The sequence below is a fragment of the Accipiter gentilis genome, chromosome 30 (genome assembly GCF_929443795.1).
Source record: "Accipiter gentilis chromosome 30, bAccGen1.1, whole genome shotgun sequence".
Lineage (NCBI taxonomy): Eukaryota > Metazoa > Chordata > Aves > Accipitriformes > Accipitridae > Astur > Astur gentilis.
Window position 1 is genome coordinate 12348216 of NC_064909.1, and position 22852 is coordinate 12371067.

Sequence of the window (22852 nt, forward strand, 5' to 3'; positions counted from 1 at the left end):
TACCTCAAACCATTCTTATAAAGCTGTGCATTTCAAGTACCAAAAGCAGGTGTTTAATGACCTGTAAATGACTTATTTGAATATGCTTTTCAGAAGTATAAAGAGATCATTAACTTACTGCTGACCAGCCACCTGAGGTGAGTAGGAGAGCGAGCTTAACTTGCTGGGTCACTGTGCAGTAGTCATAATAGTGGTTTTTTTCCTTGGCACCTCCTTGCAATATTGCCTTGACTATGGGTTCAAGTTCCACTATAGTGCTTGAGTCATGCGTATCGTTCTATAGAAGAAGAACTATTCAGCTTGCTTCTGTAAATATACTCTCTCCTATAGCATTTCTGTGGTCTGGGGGATCTCCGGCAGAGCACAGCAACTGTCAGAACATTTTTCTGTACTGAAAGACATAGCTTCTTGGTGCCAAAAACATTTTGTCAATTTGTACCAGTTTCAGACAGTTGCTACTGCCAAAATCTAAAGACAAATAAAAAGCCCTCTTTAAAACAGATGAACAAAATAGTCCATTTCAATATTCTCCGGATCAGTAACAGATGTTTCAAAGCACATAATTTTGTTTCAGTGCTTTCTATGTGAAACTGTTCCTCCTTCAGTTTGAAGCAATGTTTCAGCTAGGAACAAATATGACATTCTTTATTAAAAAAAAAAAGAAGAAGAAGAAGAAAAGTAAGAAACGAAGCATTCTATACAGCACAAATTGGCAATTTTCACTTTTCAATTTACAATTATTTTTAAGGGAAATTTTCTGCAAACTACACAATTCATTATTTATATAGTTCTTACTCTCATACTGAGAGATGTAGAAAACAGCAGCACTTTCGCTATACATTATGTTGCTCCTAAGGTGGCTTTATTATTTCCACTACACTCAGGCAGAGGAGAGGCACACATATTCAAAACATTGTGGGTTTTCACTCTTTAGCACCCTGACCTCCAAACCTCAAGGGAGTTACTGAGAAATCAGTATATGAATGTAGGCAACTTAGTAAATGCCACATAAGAAACCTCAGGAAACCTTCTGCCTTATTCCCTACATCTCCTGTGGTCTATCTCCTCTGAAAAACAAAGCTGGCGTTCTTCCAGAAAAGGTCTCTTTCTTTGCAAACCCTGATTCATCCCCAGAGCAGGTTTCCCCATGCACTGAACAAAGGAAAGAACCTGATGAAAAATTTATTGTGCTAAATAATTAAATATTAGAAGACACTAAAGTTAGATTGCAAGTAATCTTATTTCTGCTGTTCTAAGTTTGAGTTCTTTGATTTACCATCTTCATGACATGTTTTAGAATGGCTTGATGTTGAATTTCCTTTATAAGGTGTATACCAAAGAACCGCTCTTTCTCTGTCTTTCTCTAATGAACTTTCAAGCAAGACTTACACATAAGATCTACAGATGTGTACGTAAATGGAGGTAACTCTGCAACGCTCTCTGTGTTTTACAGTGTCTGTGCTCGGGGCTTCCCTGCGCGTCCAATTGTGGATGTGCAGATCACGCACAAACCGTTTTAGAGACTGAGAACCTGGCCTTTACTTCACGACTAATTAATCTTCCCAGGGGCTGTCACTGATGCACAAAATCGTGATTTCAAAGATTTTATTGCAAGTAAATGCATATTGAGACACTGAACCGTCATGTTTTTAAAGACTTTTTGAAATCTTTTGCAGGAGGAAAGACACTTTGGGGTTGAGCAGTGAAAAAAGCAGCACTGAGAATATAGGTCAAGACATTAATATAAATTTGATCACTTCCTTTTTATTCACCAACATTCCTCACAATAAATCAGATCACCTCCTCACCCGCACACCCCCTACACACTTCACCCTTCCTGTCCTGATTTCGGATCACCGAATGTAAATCTGTGACAAGGGTATCTATATATAATATTAATGGTGCTGAGGAGTGTTGGTGTGAAGCGTGAGTACTTGCCAAGTAAGGAGTGATCAGAGCAGAGCTGTTCATCCTCTGCAGCATGCTCTACATCATCTGCAGGACAAATGTAACATCATTAGGCAAAAAAAGGCAGCCATTCTGCAAGGAAATGGCTAAGTTGGAGGTACCAATCAATCTCACCAAGCGAGGTTCCCTGTGATACTGTCAGAAGCCGCAGACAAAACAGATTGCAGTGTAGATCACAGGGTGGTTAAAGAAAAAAAAAAAAAAAAAAAAGAAGAAGAAAACAACCCCCCCAAAAAACACCATGAAAAAAAGAAGTAAAAACCCAACAATCCCTTTCTCCTCTACGCCTTTCCCTATTCCTCCCCCCACTTTCGAAGATTAACTTAGGTAACCAGTTGTCGCTGATCTGAATCCATTTACCAGACAGTCCAGGCTTGGCTGCTTTATGCTTAAAAGCACAGGACTAAGCATTGGTGTTTAGCTGTTAATTTAGTAAGGCATAAAGTAGCTGCAAAAGGCAGGGTCTATCAGTACTGCAATGGGCTGTATTAAAGGCAATAGACATGAATTGTGAGCTTAAAAAGAGTCATTAACAGGTTTCTGCAAAGAAGTTACAATAAATAAATAAAAAGGAAGCTAAAGCAGTTCCAGTTATCATCATTATTTAAACTCAAATTGCAATTAAATCATTTTCTCAGATATATACAAGTCTTATTGACTTTTTACCTTGATAAATGTGTGCTTTCAAGTTACAGTTTTCTCCATATCTAGGGCCTGTACACGCACATATTGAAGTCAATGGCAATATTTGTGCTGCCTGCGACAGACAGTGAATGAGACCAGTCATGAGACCGAAGCAAGGCAATAGTAGTCTTTTTGTATGATACACATTCAGCTTGCTTTTCTGGTGAATGGAAATTAAGTGCAACTGTACAAATTGTATAATAAAATGTTCCCCCAAATCTTCTGTATCGCCTAAAAATAAATTTATTAGTAAAGAACCAGGGAGACAGAGGGCATTAATTTGATTCCTATGGCTAGCCTCATTTAAAAAAACAATTGAACTTGCATTAATATTCACAGCCTAGAAGTTCTGCTGTTTGACCACGATTGATGTTTCTTTTAGCAGGAATTTATTTTTAGAATCAGCAAGGGTTAAACCTACCATTCGCTGTTTCTGTTCTTGTATCAAGGTCAGAATGAGCAGGTAGCCCAGTTCACAGTTTGCAGGACTAATAAATCTTTCCAAAGGTCAGCATCTGCAGTCATTATCAACTAATCAGTTTTAATTTGGTTTTTAATATATAAACACTTGGGATCATGTAGAAAACAACATGCATGTTGTTTAAATCTGATTTTTTTTTAAAAAAAACATCACTTGTTTTAGTCAGTTCATTAATATTTTAAATAAAGGAAATCAATAGGTACATTAAAGCTGCTTACCTTCAAGTCTTGTTTTCACAAAATATTAAAGATAACAATAAATAGGTGCACTTTTTTTCTGGTGAGGCTTTTATTAGAGCTGCCGCCTCTCTTATGAGACTAATCAGATCAACTGTGGTGTAAATCAGTATACATCGATTCACTTGAGAACTGACTTGATCCAACTGACTTTCAAGTATTGCATATACACTGTTTACTATTTAGCCTATTTAAATCTCGAGGAGTAAGAACAGCAATTTTAAATGTCAATGTACAACATTTCCAAACACAGGGTTTGAAAACCTTTTGAGAAATGTATTTTTAAACCACAGTGTCTGAAGAGTTCCATTTTAACTTATTTGTTGATATGAAATATTTCTACTATTAGTCACACTTTCTCATCAGAACTAACCTCTAAGAATTCAGCAGAGTGTCACTGTACGACTCCTTACAGCCAACAGGATCGCCACTGTTAAATCGCTAAAGGATATTGGTCTGGTCCACCTCATTGCCATACTATGCAACTAAATCCAAAATCTAGATTTTCAGAAATACCTGCTTAGATGCTAAGTTCCTAGAGGTTCTTAAATGTGGTGATCCTCTTTAAATTTTAAGCTGTCTTTTCACTTACAATAGTTGTGCCTGCAGTCACACATATCCTTGAAGTCTCAAGACTAGGTGAGAGTGGGTGGTGCAGGCAATCTTGACTGCTAAAGAGACCAGAGTGAGATTTTTCACTATAGCAGCAGTAGATCTTGCACTCATGGGCACCTATTTTAACTGATGTAATTTTGTGCTGTTTGCTTCCACATCTCAGCCTATGCAGCAGTTCTGCATGGACCACAAATGCCACTTGGCTGAGATCCGTTTTCTTACACCTGCCTTGCTGCTTTCATGGACAATTCCCCCCGGTGTGGACTGTGCGAGGCGATGGTGCCGTCTCACTGCAGGAAAAGTTGGGGTTGCCAGGTGGCACAGCTATTCTCTCTTCTGAAGCTGTAGCCTGATTTGTGAATGGACAAACAGAACAGCAGATTACTTTCATGAATACCGTCTGCTCTGAAAGTATGATGGTTTGCAATGTCCTAATACTATGTAAATATTTTAAAATTCAATAGTTATCAATGAAAATATTCAATATTAATCTACTTCTGACATTATTCAGAATATAATATTACTTTTAAAAGAAATCGTGCATCTTTGCTCATTTTCCAAATTTATTTTTAGTGCAAACAACAGATTTTTGAAACATAACATTTCTATAATATACCGAAACATTTTACAAAGTATTTTTTTTAAGCCCTATGTTAATAATATATTTTATTGTGGTATAAAACACACTGGATCATCTACCTACATAGTACTTTCTAACTTTTCTAACCTCTTTTCAACCAAAAACACTTCAAGGAAACATTGCCATTGCAACATTTTCAGTGGATTGCGCTGTATTGCAGGAACAGCATCAGAGTGTGGCACCTTTGAGCTTATGATCCGTTAAGAGTGCCGACAATCTTGGTAAATGTGTATCTCATCAGATGGTGGTTGAGGGACTATGACCTGATCAACCACATATGATAATATGTTGATCATATGATATGATCAACCACAAGATGATAGAGAACACTTCCTTTTGATGTAAATAGGAAATGGATTTGACTGTAGGACTTTCCCAAAGGTTCACCTACTGTGCATATTGCAATAGGCCTGTCCTGTGATTTCTAGAGATGTTAAGGGGAATTCTATGGGATTGGATATGATCCGGAACTGCTGCATTAATGAAATATTAATTACTTAAAATACCCAGTTAGAAGACAGAAAAAGTTAAGCAGAGGCAGTGAAAATTGAAGAGACTATAATGTGGCTATAATAGGACAATAATAAGAATATTGATAAGAATATAGTAAAGATACTACAAGAAGAGCTCTGTAGCTACCCACGTAAGGCCAACACCGCAGACAATATTGGAGCCTTCAAGAGCTAAAGCTGACCAGGACTTTGGCTCCTGAACACATGGAAAAACTGGCATCCTCAGCTGCACAATGCCATAGTCTTCAAGCATTATATCAGCTGTAGAAGAAACATAGCGTCATCTGAATTTCTGGTACCATTTTCTGGAGCAGCCTAGGACCCCTGCAGACATGTCCAGTCTAAGTGTTAAAGTTTTCAGACTCATGACTTGCCAAGTAAAAGCAAATAAAATATCCAAAAAGATGCTACAGCTTCAGAAAGATGCCTTACTTTTGCAGTTCTCATGATTCATAACTGTCGTGGTAAAATACTTCTTACATGGATTTTAGACAATATGTGTCATGAACAGGCAACAGATGAACAGTCACTGAGGAACCTAAGACTCAGAAAACTCTATGTTTCTCACATCCAGAGGGAGCCTTAACTTTGTGTGGCAAATTGGATACTTACTTGGCCCTTTAGATGTCCCAGGTATAAGGATGCAAAACTGGCAAATTTAGTTTCAATAATACATGAGTCAGTAGGCTACTGGATGAGCTGCATGTGTCACAAAAGTAATGAAAACCTTGAACCAATAATAGGTGAGGTTTTTATCATGGTAGAAAAATTAATGGAGGAACATATTATGACAAGTTAGTAGACATGGAAATGACTCACTATGCAACTTATTCCTTATCTTCTTTTTATAAATCAGCCAGAGCTATAAGTGTATTTTATACAGGGAGATATTTCCAAGGTTGATTTTGAATAATTTATTCAGAGGGATGGACTTCTTTTTTTTCAAAGTCATTGAAGGCAGAACACTTGGCTCTGAAGAATTATGAGCAAAGATTAAAAGGACTATGGGCCCAGTCTTGCTCTCATTGAAACCAACAGGAAACTTTCCATTGATCTGGGGGGATGGATCAAGCACTTTATCCTTTGTATATGCAACCTTTCCTATAATGCTATCCCATCAATTTGAATATCTGCAATGGGAATAAATGAAGGGAAATTCCCGGTGTTGACTAGAGAAAAAATAAGTGCTGCTTTTGCTTTTCAGTTGAGAAGCAATAATTTTTTTTGTGTTACACCTCTTTGGCCATAAATACAACCATGTACATTATGAAACAAAGTTTACTGATATCACAAAGTGACTCTCTGACTCCTGTTGACTTTGGAACAATTGCATCAGACAATTCATAAAGGATGCTAAAGCATTAAACTGCATATCTACCACATCTTCTGGTCATTTTTACTCAAAGAATACTCCTACTAAAACCAGTAAGAGTGATTTTATTGGGAGTAAAGGAAGTTTAGGGGGAATTTTAAACCTGACTTAAGGATAAATAATAAGAACAGACTTCTGGACAAAAGGAAGCCAGGAAAGCTCAAGAAGGCTGGACAAAGGCTAGACTGCCGCTCTAGTCCAGCTTTTGTCTCTGATTTGTAACCTGGACTTTGGATGTCAGCCATAGCAAGTTGCTTTTGTAAGTTACTCATCAATATCACGAGTGAGGGCTTCTACCTACTGTCTTCTCCATTTTTGCCCACTGTGATAATTTTGATTTTATTTTAGTAGACTCTTTTCCATTGTTGTATATGACACTATAAGTCACTCTGGTACTTAAACTACTAAAACTGTAAAACTATACAAGTCCTTGAAAATGAATGCTACATTATGTGTAGGGGTTGTCTTATCACTTACTGTACAGTTTAGAGATAATAAATCTAATTGATTCTCCCTTCTGTTATCTTAACACCAGAGGCCAGCGCAAACTGTACAGCAATATTTAAATGACCACAACACAAAGTCAACATGATGCCGTGGAAAAGAATAGAGCAATATTCTTAATTCTGAAAACCTGTATTGGTAATCAATTGAAATGTAGGAGCAATTGAAGAGCTGTCCAATTTTCAATTGCAGTATAAGTTGGGAAACAATTTGAAAATAATGGTTCATACAGAGTTTTTGAAATAGTCAATATGGTCTTCATCTGAAGGACAAATAAGAATTTGGCAATCTACCCATTGTTTGGTCTTTGTGCATCAGACATTATCTGTAGGACTCACGGCAGTGGCCCAACTGAGATCAGAGTTTGCAATCTTTCAGTGTGACTCCAGTGAAGATGTACTTAGCGGGATACTCATTCTGAAAGCATATTCAATGAATGTGTAACAACCAGCCTTGCTTTGAGCATTACTACCAATATACATTCAACGAAAACTTGCTTTACTGAACTGGCTCACATTTGAAATGTTGGTATGTTTTTCTTATATTTGTGTTGCATGTTATTAAAAGTAAGGGTTTTCACAGAGTGTAGTTCACTGATGTCAAAATAAATTATCTTGCACACCAAACATTATGATTTGGAAACAATACTTATGCAGCTTTCCTTTGACAGAAATGAGCATTTCCAAAGCTTGGCTCTTAACTTCAGTTAAGACACAAATCTACATTTCTGTCTTCTGATTATCTTAAAAAAGGTATTGAGATTTAGACAGCAGTATTCTAGCCTGGGTTAATTTCCATGGGAACCTCGGGCTGCAAGCTAAATATTTTTCGCATGACATCCTTCCTACAGATTGTTCTCTCTGGTGTGACTGAGGACTCATTTGACACCTTTAGCTTCTTATCCTTCTCTGAGATAGTCAATGTCCCTCACCACAAGAACTGTGCCTTGACAGAGAGATTCCAAAGGCAAAGACCAGCACGGCAAGGTAGAGCAGGACTGAACATTCAGTAAAGGAGTATTACACTCATTAATCCCTCTTAGTGTTTTATTGAGGCTGTCCTACAAAAAGGACATTTTTAATAATCAAGATAAGAATCCAAACTTTGGCAGCCAGCAGTCTAGTAGTTAGACATTTCTCTAATTTTCACTATGTGGTAGTGAAGGAAAACTCCAGGAATACTGCCCTGTGTAGTTTCCACTGAAAAGAAGAATTTAAAATAATATAATTCAAAATAAAAAGGCTATTGAATTCCAAAGAAGGCAAACAATTATGTTCTGCACCTCAGAAAACCACTGGAATTACTTTGGATTTGGAAAAATATTGGTGTGACTAAGACCTCTGAGATTTGTTTTTAAGGGGGTGTTGTGTGGATTGTTTCATTTATGTTTGTACTATTTTACAAGTTTCAGTTTAAAAAGTGGTGGCCTGGCAAATTCTACCTTCTTGGTATTTACATTTACCCTATGACATTGGCTGAGTATTCTTCTTCCTGTTCAATGTGAAGTTGTTTTGAAGTGTTGCCTGAATCTGAAATAAGGGGGTTTACTTGTGTAACATGGAAATAAGGGAAGGAGAATTAAGTTTTCATTTCTCTTATGATGCATTTGTACGTCAAAGATTGTTGTCTGCCCTCTAACAAGGAAAGGTCTTGGTGAAATGCAAAAAAAAAAATACATTTTTGGTATTCAGAAAGGCAAAGGAGAAAGGTAGGTCTTCTTACAGGGATGCCTATCTGCATGTTCATGGATCCCCCAAAAGCAGAGTGGTGCTACTCACATAAGGAGAAAAAAAGCATATTAATGTTCTGGGCTTAACACTGCTAGGACCTTCTCCAGGCTTTCAACTCCCAACGGCAATGGCAAACAGACAAAACCTGACAGACAGGTAGAAGTCTTGATAGTAGAATAGCTGGGCCAAACAAAGCCTTTGCTCTTTCGGTGTCAAAGCACCATACTCAAATTCAGTGAAAATTCAGTTTATCTCTGTACACTCATTTTTATAAGACACTAAAACATGTGGTCTATGATTAGTGGCAGGATGCATTTAAGTCAGGATGCATTTAAAAGCTTTGCTAGATTGAATTTTATTTACCCACCGATTATGTGTATTATCCAAACTATATTTATGCTGGCTGCTGCACCTTTGGATTCAACAACATGTTTATGTTGTAAAACTCTCTTACTTGCTCCGTTTCTGAAAAAGTTATTTTATCTTGGCTTAGCTTTAAAAGCATATTAATTTTGCATGGGAGGCCCGGATGGACTTTCTTAGCTGATTGCTTATGTCATAATTAGCTGGCAATCTGGCATCAAGATAGGGTATGCAAGTATTACAGTAATACAACAAATTGTAGAAAAGTTAACCAAATGAGATTTGTACCTCTGAAATCTTCACAATTATGAGAATAAGCCTCTAAAAAAAAAAAAAACAAAAGAAAAAAAAAAGAAAAAAGATCATGCTGTAATGTTAATCTTTTAAGCTAGATCAATTTAATTCATTCCTCATGCTAGGGAAGTATTAACAATTTCATTGCTGTCTAGCTAAAAAGAATGTCCTGCATGAAGTACAAAACCAGCAGCAGCAGTTGGACACATATAGCATATCTTTTGTTGTACGAGCAGAAGAAAATCCTATAGGATCATAAGCCAGTGACGTGTAAAATTAAAACAGGTCAGTATTTAAAATTCCTCGCACAGACACTTACATCATGTCTAAATGAGTACGGCAACGTCCAAGAACCTTTTAAGGTGTTTTCAGCCCTAATTATTTTACCTTGATGCTAGCCCAAAGCGGTACAATGAGATCAGATCAATCCTAACGCTGAGGGGAAGGGAGGGGAGGGATGCTGGGGGTCATCCAGCACCGGGGCACGATGCTGTCCCGGGAGAAACACCTTCCTCAGCACCCCCAGGGCCAGTGCCGTGCGGAATGGGGCTGCCTTTTGTGAGCCAGCCCTGGCACTGCAAGCAAAGTCGCAGCCTTTTATTTTTTTTAAGGACTAAATCCACCGCTCGATTGCTGCCCTCTCATGTCCTATGCAGCAGTTTGTTCTTCTCGCCCCTCTCGTCCTTTTTTTATTTGCCTGTACCAATTTCTAAGGGGAGCCGGAGGGAGCGAGGAGGAAGAACATGTTAGTCCACAGCTGCCTATCAGCAGAGGACGGTGGGTTTGATTAAAGGGGAGCTCCCTCCTGGATTTCACACATCACATCCATCACATTGATCAGCCCCCAGAAAGGCAACATATTGTCTGGGAATAAGCCAAGGAGGGATATCAATTTCACAATAACACTTATGTCTTTCAGCCAAGAACTGGTTTATTTTTGGCTACTGAAGGCTGAGACTCACTTTGGGGCTCCATTTAGGTCCAAAGATTTTCACTGCTCACTTGCTATTTCACTAGCAAGTTATTACTAACTTTTGCCTGAAATTTATAGTCCTATATGTGATTTCTACATAGAAAAATCAGCTTCTGCTTGCTGCCCTTACCTGGTGATGGGACTTCCCCAGCTGTGTATCTATGGTACTTCTTTCTTCCGCTGCTACTCGAAAATGTAGAGTCTTCAGGAGTGCTCACAATTTTTATGCCTTTCCCTATAATCTTCAAGAAACTGTTCAAGTCCTTAGGAAAAAGGATATCTAAAAAAAAATTCTGTACTATTCCTTCATCTACATGATGTGGTATAATACGTCCATTGTTTTGATATACCATTTATTAATACCATTTGCAGAAGAACTCTACAAAAGGTATGCTATTTTGCAGTAATGGTATCTATACTTCTTGGTCCCAAATATTCCAGTTTTATGGATATGTGGTTTTGTCAGAGAGTTTTGATTTATTATCTCTGCCTGTCACTTTAAAGAAATCATTCTTACATATTGTTTTAGATCACACTCCCAAGGAGGTTTCATCTAGTTTGTTGACATAATGAATCCTACACCCCATGATTAATTACTTGTATTATATTATTATATCCACCTACATTTACCCTGGCTACTTTCTCAATAATTGCTGCTCTGTAAATGTATTTGAGAGTGCCTCTGTGTGTGAGTGAGAGAGAACTGGGGCTCAGTTAAGCTGCAAACTGCTGTAGCGAATGAGTGTAGGAATTAACAAAATGACCCCTTCATCATTAAAAATAAAGACTTGAAATAGAAAGAAAATTGCCAGTATGGCATTCCTGTCACGTAAATTCCTGATGACTTCACCAGTTTTCTAAAATAACATGTATCTCATAAAATATCTTTTAAGGCTAGTTATCATTTTGTACTCAAATTGTTATTCTCCCCTCACTATCGCTACTTACTGAATTATTTGGCTAATGACAGGGTGACCACAACAATCTTTAAAAAGGAAGGTACAGCCTGACTGCCCCTGTGGTATGCTAAACCCCAGTATTTTTAAGAGAGCTATTTTAACATTTGCAGTGATGCAAATCCTACCAGCTCCACAGCACTCCACAGATTTGCCCCCTCCTTTCATGTTTGTTAAAGAGTCAGAGAGACATTATCTCCATTGTTTAATTAGCCATTTAGCTAATTTTATTTCTCAGTAAGGGGATGAAAGAGAAACTATGTAGTTAGCTAATACATATTCTGGAAGTTTACAAAATATCCTGTTACGTTTCTTACAGGCATTTCTACATAATCCAATCTCAACGTACTATTTTTATAATATCACTAAAGACATGATAAAGAAAATTAGGAACTCAGACTATCTTCTTAAAGTTTTCCATAGTAAAGACACAAAATTTACCTTAAGCACTGTGATTAAAAAGTATCATCAGAACACTATTTTTTTCTTTAGAGTAATCAGGAGGGCATAACCCTGTTTCCAATTATTTGAGCAGACAGCTATAAAAAGATGTTACTACCTTGCATTCTTGAAATTGGTATAACTTTACATGTTTTTTTTCTCTGTCAGTACTACCATACTACAGACACGATGAGAGACAGTGCTTGTGGCAATCTTATTTTTTAATTAGTTAAAATGGGTCCTAAAGTATCAAAGATGCTGGCCAACTTTCCAGTGCTGTGATCCTTAACTATGTGTAGGTATTTTTAGGAAGATTTGTCTCTCTCTTTTCATCTCTAAGCATACCAAAACCTTCTTGATGCTTACATTATCAAATTATTTAATGTTTATGGAGCTTTGGGACCAGGTCTTTTCCATGTTAGAATTTTAACAATATAATTTTTATAAAAAGTGACACAATTGGATGCACATAACATATCATCTCATTATTCTTATTAATTCTGTTACCTGCAACCTGGAGGATTGCATTTTCATCAGCTTTCAGAGTAAAATCTATGACACTTTATTGCTAAATTTCAGGCTTTTAAAATTTAATTTTTATTTCCCAACACCCCAAATCAGTGGGTTTTGTGTGACCAACATTATCTTTTGAAAATTCCTACGTACATTGCAGGATACGTATTTATTTTAACATTGTTAAATATACTTGTGAATACATCTCCTGCAGAGTGTTAGTAGGATTTTCATAAAATAGTTTTAGTAAAAAATAATAAATGGTTTAGGTAAAAGAATATGAATTAACGACATCTGCAGAACTAAAATGTGCCTATGCTGCATATGGTAAACTCCCAATGTCTTTTTTTCCTCTCAAATATCTACATCTTATAAATAATCTTAAAAAAACCCCAAACCAAACCAAAACAAAAACCAACAAAAAGCCAGTCCTGTGGTATCAGAAAATGTGAAGTAAAGCTGTTATTTGCTTAAATGAGTTTCAGAGCCTTCGATAATTTATCATCAATTTCCCCGAGTTCCTTGACTTTCTTCATCTTGATCTCTCCCATTATATATATCCACCGTTTCAATATGTAGCCAATATTATCATACTCCGAACCAAGTCAGCAGTTTTGACGTCTTCATTTCAATGTCCTTTTCTGTACCTTCAGCAATGTTAATGTTACAAATTACGGGAGGGTGTATTAATAGCCATACCCAAGAAGCAGAAAGAAAAGTGCATTTTTTTAGACTAAGTACTAACTTGGGATTTCCCGGGCCCATTGCGGAGCCGGCGGAGCCCCGGCTCCTCCGTTGTGATGATAATGGATTCCGTGTTGTTGGCTCAAAGGTCGACGGGTCACCGTAAGCTCCTTAATGGACTGTGAAATAACTTTAACTGCATTAACCTCTCCGGATCACATGGGTGGCACCAACATCCACTCCTGAAATTCTCATTCGCTTATAGAGACAATACCATTAGATTATTATATTTTCCTTTTGGAATAGCAATAGGCTCAAAGCAATTATGCAGCTAAGCGTTTCCATTAAGCGAATAGGGCCTTAAAGAAGATTAACTGGAGCTTCTCCGGTGTTCAGTATAAAGGTGGAATAAGTCTAAAGATTTCGACAGGATTCAAATCTGCTAAAACCCCTATCTGTGATATCATGGTGCTCTAAAGTATGAAGTCATTAGCCGAAATAGAAATGTTGCGGCCCTGCTCGTGGAGGCAGGTACGGCTGGGTGGCTGCCCAAACTGAGCACCTGTCTTTACACTGCATTTTCTGAGCGCTTGCTCTTAAGAAGGTTAGGAAAAAATTGGCACTGAAAAGAGCAGGAGGGAGACTGGCTTCCCACAACCACCGGCAAATTATTTCAACCTGATATCTAGGTCCCATATTCTCTGAGGGTTAAAAGTCAGACCCGCCAAGCGAGGCGAGCGGGTGCAACGCCCGTCTCCAGCCCCACTGCGGGACCACTGCTGCTGGAGGTGGGCTGAGGCGTGGACGCGCACCAAGACTGCACGCCCCTGGGAAGGGGATCCCGAAGCCCGAGAGGTCCAGGGCTGGTTTGTGGGTCCCTGGAAAGCCTGGGCAGAGCCTCATCTCTCGATCTCCCCATTTGGTTGTGCTGCTTCGCAGTCTCCAGGCTGAGAAAACCGTGGCTCGATTCATCACAGCTCTATTCAGCAACGCTAATGTTTAAACCTCTGAGTCAATTAAACTTGAGTGTGTGTAAAGAGCTAAGGGCTTGCTTAAGTGATGTGCTGAAGTGGGGTCTCTCATCCCCCAAATTACTCACAAAATAGATCTGCTGATAGTAATGTCAGCCTTTCCTTGTGCCAAGTACAATAAAAACCATATAGGAACAATACCATGAGCACAGCTTCCAGGTCATAACAGTTACAGGCATTATTGTAACAGTTTGTTTATTTTGTTTTACATAAAAAAGCACCTAAGTACCCATCCCAAGTTATAGGCACTTTAACAGATTAAAAAAAAACAAACACAGCATCGTCTCCTCAACCACACAGCGGAAAGCCATCTAAAGCAATTGTGGAAGGTATCATTCTTTGAATTTCATGTGGATGCCTCTAATTTGGGGGAAGAAAAGAAAAAAAAAAAAAAGAAAAAAAGAAAGAGATACTGGTGAGACCTGGGGAAACTGGAGTTCAATGACTGACCAGTAAAACCTCTGTTTATCCCTTTATTTTGAATTTGAAAAGATAGTTAGTCTATGATCATGAGTTATTACACCAAATAATTGGAAAAGTTTAAAAACTTTAGATAGTGTAAGATCTTATTGTGAGATTATTTTCTATTAAAATTGGTTTGGCAGAGAAAATGGAACTTCAGTTAAACTTAATTTTTTTTTTTAAAGACACTCGAAAACACTGTTATACTTCAAAACTGGAAATAAACCTAGTACATTTTCTTTCATCAGCAGGAAACTACTGATAATACAGCTTAACAAGTTATTTCAGCATTAAGATATGAAAAAGTATTTCTGTTTCAAATATTTTTGATTTGATTATTATTTTTTTTCCTTGGAATGTAATCCATTTTTTGTGGAAAAAACGAACCAAACAACCCATTTCTCCATTCAGCGGTTCTGGTTATCAGTAAAGATCATTTTCTGATTTTTGTAGGCTTCATATTTTGGTTTTCTTGCTCAAGCTTCATACTAATAGTGACAAAACTGAGATTATGCATTTTAAATTTTATTTATATTTTGTCTTTTGTCTCAGCAGCTCCCCGTATGTCTAGCCATTATGCCGCATACAGATTCACTACAATGAAGCCATTATTTGGTTGTAGGGAAGGGCCAGGTGATCAATCAGAGTTTAGCACAGGGCTAGATAATGGACAGAGAAATTTTGACATCAGTCTTCATGGGAAAGGTTTATGATAAAGGAAAACTACTTTAAAAGTTAAATGATAATCTGTGCATGCACAGGCATGCAATTGCCATGACCACATGCACAAACGCACCTAAAATGTGTGTTTATTTTTAATAAATTATGTCAGCAGAAGGAAGAGAAGAGGTGGATACAGTCCGTCAGATATTAGCGTAATAAGGAAAGTGATGGGAAACAGATTTTATAAAAGAGACAAAGGGGAGGGATTGCCGAGGGATTGCTACTTTCCCCAGCGCAGAAGAAGAAAGGCAGCTCTCCGCAGCAGAGGTGCCCGTACCCATTTTCACCGGCGGTGGTGCCTGAGCAGATGAAACCTTTAACGGCTCTGCCTTTGCTTCCTCCTGGCTTCTGCCTCCCAACCCGCTGTTCGGACTCCTGCTGCTCAAGGGACGGGGTTTTCCCCTTTCCTTCTCAACATCTTTTCTGTCCCACAGTCTTCAAGGACGCCTCATTTTAAGCGCTGTTTGAGCATTTCTTTCAGCCCAGTCGTCTTCACTTATTTCGTTCCACTTCTCCCTCCACCTGTATTGCTTTTTGGCTTGTTGAATCGGGTATTAAGTCTTCCAAGGTACCACCTATGGAAAGGAGGGTCTCGCATTGTGTTTTAACTCTCTTGGTAACTGAATGTTGGTCTTTCCCATTTCTGTGAGCCCAGAGTTGAGCCCAAAGCAATTTGGGCTTTAACAAGCCAAGAGATATATCTATCGCCCTGCTCTGTCTCTGTTTCTCTCCCATTTCTCAGTACCACGGCACTGTCTGTATTTTCTTGCAATCCCAGCAGCCCCCCGTGACCAGGCAGCTGCCAGCAGACTTGTCAACTCTTACATGCTATGTGTGAAACTCAATATTTTTTTGCACCTCTAACATACCTGCTGAGCTTTTTTTCTCCCCTCATGGGTACAAATCACACCACTCTCATTTAATTCAACTGACATTTTAACCAATATTAAGGTTTTTCCCTGCCTTTTTTCATTTTTGTTTTGAGGGAGGGTAGATGACTTTTAGCGTTTGTCATGCTGAGATAGAGATGTCAGCCAAAATCTAATGCATATCTCCACATATTTGGCAGATGCAGTGTGTATACTGATTTGCTGGTTGGGACCTTATTCTGAGAACCTACAAGTCTCAAAGAAGTTGAAGAAAACAACTTAGGAACAGCTCTAGAGACAGGAAGCTAGGAGATTGTTGTACTTAATTTACCCCGGCACCTTTTGCCCACAGCAAGCTTAAAGCAATGACATTTAATAATAACCTGAAAACTCGGACCTGTCATGAAATTGCAGTGGCCCAGCTATACTGCATTTTGGCCTCGCTGCTTACAAAACATGGTACAAGTGCAACAGTAATAAGTCCTCAGAACTACTCTGGTTTTTTACTTTTAAGGGAATTGGATCATTCCTATTTTAAATCATATTAATATAAAAACCCACTGTGAACTGGATTGGGAAGCTTGGATGATTTTTTAAAAGCCGTTCATTTTCGCTGGTTTCCTGAATTCCATTTACCTTGCATCCCCCAGTATGTTACACCAGCATGAGAAAACGACTGTGAGCAGGCTGGGGTGGGGGGCAGAGGAGAAGCATCTTGCTGCCAAAAGCAATACTCCAACAACAGCCTAAGACTGGAGACAGCTGAAGTTACTTCTCTTCATTATTAAAGCATAAGTGATTTGGTTGACTCCAACCCCCACATAAAAAAAAAAAAAAGAAAAAAAAAAGAAAAAAAGAAAAGATATTTCAGAAGCAGAAGAAATCCTGAGAAATGCAGATCCTCCATTGCTCATTATAAACCGTGGGGACTGTTAAGACTAAGCAAGTTATCATCTCGTTTGTTGTGGTCCCCAAAAAGCACAAGGGATACAAGAGAAAGAAGGACAAATTTTAAGTGGAATTTTGAAGTCACCTCTTTAGGAAGTCTCTGCCCTGAGAGAAATTATCACATATGGTGAAACTCAAGACAGGTATGCTTTCCAAAAACTACAGGACATCTATGATCCACCAGGGAGTGTCACATAAAGTTGACTTCCATAGGTTGGTTTGTAGTAACAGCAGAGGGATTTGGAGGACAGAGGCCAACATTCTCAATACTTTGTTCACAGGAAATATTGGTGTCATGAGAGCATCTCTGAAAAATAACTTCACTGGTTATAAATGTTGTTGTAAATATAAATTTTATGAATAAATATAAAATAAAAAATATTTATGTTTAACTAGGGTCTGAAGCAAGAACCATATTTCAGAACTTTTCTGAGAGCAAACCAGTAGCGATGCTACACTATTATGCCCATTTTGTAAACATATTGAAGCGAAAGATACCCAGCAAAAGTCCTAATTCAGCATGGACTACTCACAAAGAAATCCTGTTGTCAGGATTTGACCCAGAATAAAATTGGAAAACATTGCTTGTGGCTTTCTTGCTTATGGCAAGAATGCTAAAGTTTCAGAAAAATCTCAGGATTCTAGGGATGCCATTTGATGTACAAAAGAGTAAGTACAAAATAAAAACAAAGGATCGGAAAATGCATAAGGCCAGTCTAATCTTTTGCAGATCCATTTGCATTATATGAGCTGAAGGTTAATCACTGTATTCTAAAAAAGTGAGGGCAAAATAGCATTATTAGATACCAATAAATATGCATTAATGAGAAATAAAGGAGAACACAGTAATAAACAATGACTTATAAATCTCTTCTTCAGTAGGGTAAGTTGCCACTTATCACAAAAAGAAATAACTTTCTTCAAAAAAAGTTTCAATGTGGCAGTTCTGTGAGGTGCTATTGGACTAAAGAACAATTACTTATCCAAAACTTGCTCAAATCTGGCCTGTCTCTATTATGAGAGAGTTTCTGCTATAACTATATGAAATGAGTTTGTGAATTCTGGCCCATATCTAGAAGGCAAATACTACATCACAAAACCATCACATTGTTACCATGACCCCTTGACTGTTAACTTTGCCCAAAACACGGGACTGAATGAGTGCAGACACCGTCAGAGGTGTTGCCAGGTCATGTCAGAAGGATATTTCTATTGCAATATTAGAAAACTAACACTGCTGTTTATCACTAAAGTCAATGGAGCCTTAAACTCCTTTTGCTGTCATGAGAAGGGATAAATTGTGGAAAACGAGTAAATACTTTCCTGAAGTAAGGCCCATATATAGCTGGTTTGACTTCAGTGGAGCATATTGCAAAGAAAAAGACTGGGTTTTCTAAAATACTTCATGTGTGAGATGTATCAATGCCAGAGCTCCAACATGAGTTGTATATTGTATATTACATTATAGAAATGGGACAAGAGAAGGACAATACTGTCTGTCACTTGCTGACACTAGAATGTGGCAATTGACAAATATTTATGGTATCTATATCTTACCTTGGTCATGACTGGCTTTGAAATATGAACTATAACAATATTCAAATATATCAGTATTTAACACTTGAACTAATCTTAGCATATCTACTTCAGGACAATTGCACCTGTAATTGTGTGTTTGATGGGAGAAAGGAAAGTTGAGAAATGGTTTTACCTGATAGAAATGTAGCCAAAATTTTTCTTCTTTCCTGGCAGTACAAGAAAAGTATTTTCTATTTGGTGACTAGATTCAAGCTGACCTTCAATTATTTGGCATATTGACTATGTAGTGGTGCAGGACTCATTTCTGGTGATTAACTTGGTTGATGTATGTATTTACCTTTCATACCTATTTATTCCCCTTTGTACCACACTTATGGAAACACACACTGAACAGAAAGACCTCTTAAGTAATCAAGCACGTTTACCTGCATCATCTTTTAAGGCAATGTCTGTTGGGCACCGTGAATCCAGTCTAAGTGTCCACTGACAATATTTGATTCATGGCTCAATTTTTACATGTCGGCTTCAGTGCATAAGGCTGACATAAATTTGCACATCAATGCAAGTTCTTCTTGTCTTGAAAATTCATTGTTTGGCTCTCTTCTACCTTAATACTCTGGTACAGTGATGGGTGTGTTACTTCTACAGACAGGGTCTCTAAACTCACAAGCATCATATTACTTTAAGCTATGAGTCTCTTCAGAACAGAAATATTTCTTGACTTCATCTGTACTCAACGTATATTTAAGGACAGTTTCTCAATTTCTGGAGCTTTTGTTGAGTGGGAATGTTATGCCAAGGCCTGCGAATTAAGTTATCTTTCTACTGACTGTCACGTGTCTTTCTGCCATGGAGACCTTCTTCATGAGCAAAGCAGTTATGACCATGCACGTTACCATCAAAGTCATGCGCTTGCTGCAGCTCAGGTTTTCCAGTTGGAGCAAAACACCCAGGTTCTCTCATCAGATGCAACAGGGAGGAAACTCGTAAAAGGATAACGCTTGCTTTGTTTAAGGAAAAGGAACCTTACAAAAAAATCTATTCATAAACTCCCACCAAAGTACACATACACAAACACATGAGTGTGAACTGAGTGATGGCCCTCCACATTTCACATGAAAGTTGTAAGCACTGCCTGTACATGTTTATTTTAAGCCCACATATTTACAGTGCGTATTGAAAGTTTTATACATACACATGTCCGTCAGAATCTGAAGTGAAAACCAAAGCCACAAAAAAAGGTATCCACATAGTCTTTTAGGGCTAATTTTTTTTTTTTTTTTTTTTTTTTTTTTCCTCTGAAGCCCAAACACACACAGTTTGATTTAGGTAGATCCACTTTAAATAGCCACTGAGAGTTTACAACGAATTTACATTTTAGAAATTTTAGATGAACCTAAAGCCAGAATGCTGATTAAAAAGGTAATATCTATTTCCTCACCCAACATAGCGTAGATAATTTCCTCACCAAAGAAATTGCCCCTGGCTAAGTGACAAATCTGAGTAAAACGCTGAATGCAAAGGACATGTGAATCCGGACTGAGACTTTTCAGATCCTATCTTTTATCAGCCTCCAACTGCAGTCAGCTCGTTCATAATCTCAGTGTAAATCTTCCAGTATCTGTGTGAACATCAGATTATGTACCATGATAAAATAATTGAATAAAATTATTTTTTAAAGAATATCTAGGATTTTTTTTTACATGAAAAAATGTATTTTATATGATTTTAAAATAATAAATTTATTCAATGAAGCCTTTTATTTGCTAGCATACAAAACCATGTCAAGATGAAGTGATATGCTGGACAGTCTGTCAACTGTCAGTTTGGTTGTGATTTTTATTTTTCACATATTAGTCTCAATGATGAAAAATGTAGGCTGGCAAGAAGTTCCCTTGGATCCAGGAAATCCAGATTAGATACAAAAGCATCACTGTCAAAGGGAAAAAAAAAAGAATAGCACTATAACTTTAGGTTTTGGGGAGCTACTAATCTTTGAGTTGTGGGAACACTTGCCACCCTTTATCAGGTGCAATTAATGTTACTAGTCTGAAATTCTGTTGTTCATTAATCCTGCATACTGCATGATTTTCTAGTCCCATTGTCTTGAAAAATTGACTCTTATTATTGCTCAAAAATGTACAAAGAATGGTAACGAGGCTGGGCAAAGCATGTCGTGTTTTGCAGTAGGAATGACTGAACTAAGTAGAACTCCTCGGGCTGGAAGGAAGTTTACTGGGGGAAATAAACAGAGATCTACAGGCTCATGGGCTGTACTGGGCAAGTGCTTAGATAGCTGTTTCCAGTGTTCCACATCATACCAGAATAAAGTGACACCATGTGAAGCAATCAGATACCTGGTTCAAAATAAATGAAGGGGGTTTTTCAAATGTGTAGGTAGGCTGTGGAGCCACTAATTTGATTCACAAGAGACTAAATTATTTGGATAAATTATGTAGAAAAGTTTTTGTCATTTTTACCTAACAACCCGCAGTTTAGCTTTCAGAATGATCAGTGTTATCATTCCTGTTTGTGTCCTGCCTCCTTTTCTGTTTTCAAAGCAGTAGGAGACTGTGTCTGTGCTTGAGAAGAGGAGCCTTAATTTAAACTCACTTAAATCAGGTATATCTCCACTGAACACAGTGGCCCAGATGACAATAACTGCTACAATTCTTGGTGTTGCTTCAGTTACAAAGGATGTAGATGTGTGGAAAAAAGGCTGAGATGGTTTTTTTTCAGCCAGCACTGGAATAGACATGACCAGAAAGGAGAGCATATTGGGGCAATATAGCACCATATAGCAGCATGGCGAGACAGGTCTTGGCTGTGTCTGCTGGCCTTGAGATTGGGATCCACTCTGAGGTGGGACCTCAAAAAGTCATAGCTCTCTAAAGGCCCTTCCCCAAAAACCAGGCCCACTGAAGTTAGGCAGATGTGCACTGTGTATAAGTGGGTCAGAACTACTTCCACCCCTCGGGCCAGTGAGAGGTGATGCGGGAGGATGGTCACCCCACAGCTTTGTCTGGTCTGCTGCAAATGCCAGCAAATGTGGCGTAGGGCTCTCACAAGGATATCACAGAACGCAAGACACTTGCTGAAACCTTTTCTTAGATGCTTACTCACAAGGAATCAGACAAAATGCATGGATATCTGATCCTGACACTTCTCAGTACCTCACAGCAGAAAAATTCCTTAAACTAGTAATGCTCTTCTCCACTTCCTCCCTCCCTCATCTCCTCCAGTCACAACATACCCTCAGCTGTACCGTATGAATCTGCACCCAGACATCAAACTCATGCAGAAGATACAGATGGATGGCTCCATCCAGGAGTCTCGTTTGGCCCCACAGAGAAGTAGGACTAACCTGTAACCTCCAGATCTGCATTTCCATTTCAACGTTAGTGGACGCTTGAAGCTGCAATTTAATTTTTGACCCAGAATGTCTTCATTTCTTAAAGACAAAGCATCCTGTCGGTTGGACAGCAGGCTTCTGTGTCCCTGGAAGGAGAGAGCCACAGGGGAGGTCCACCGAAAGCAGCCGGGCGTTGCAAACACCCGTGCCATCTCGGAGAGGACAGGGATGGGCAGGGTGGGCAGTGAGGGGGCAGCTCCCCGCAGCAGCACTAAACCTCCCTGTTGCAAGGAGAGATCCGAGCAGCAGCGTGCTCTGTCTTAGAGAAAGGGTGCCAAGAAATATGTTACACCGAGGCTGGCCGTATTTCAGTAAGACCAATTAGGGCAGCTTTACCTTCAGAAACCAAGATGGTAGAAATATGTGAAAGTTTAATTGCTTGCCTTTCTCCCTACTGCCCTTGCCATGTTAACAGAAGAAGGTGGGTGCAGCTTGAGTTCATTAGCCTGGGATAAACAGTTGACAAAATCCTAGCAAAGACAAGGCAGCTTGTTATTCTTAAATGAGTGAGCAATTGAGCTGAAAGGCCAGGCTTTCCCAGCACTCCTGTAAGGAAAATATTATTGCACTTGCTTTGAAGAGTAGGGAACTGCAATGAAATGATTTCACCATCAAATACATCTGAAGTACTATTTTTTCCCATTATCATGGACCATACATCTATTTCTCCAGTGCAAAGTGAGATTAAAAAGCTGGCAAATCAAAACGTAGGGCCACCATCTCTGGTGGTATAACCTGGTATATCTGCACTGAAGTAAAAGTCAAAAAGGAGCCTGTGGTGTTTCGCACTCATTTTGTATATGTTGAATGGCAGTACGAAGTGTGAGGCAACAGAGGATCAGTCCCCAGATTCCTAAAGGAGCCAGAAATGTTACTTGGGACTTGGATCCCCTAGGATGGTA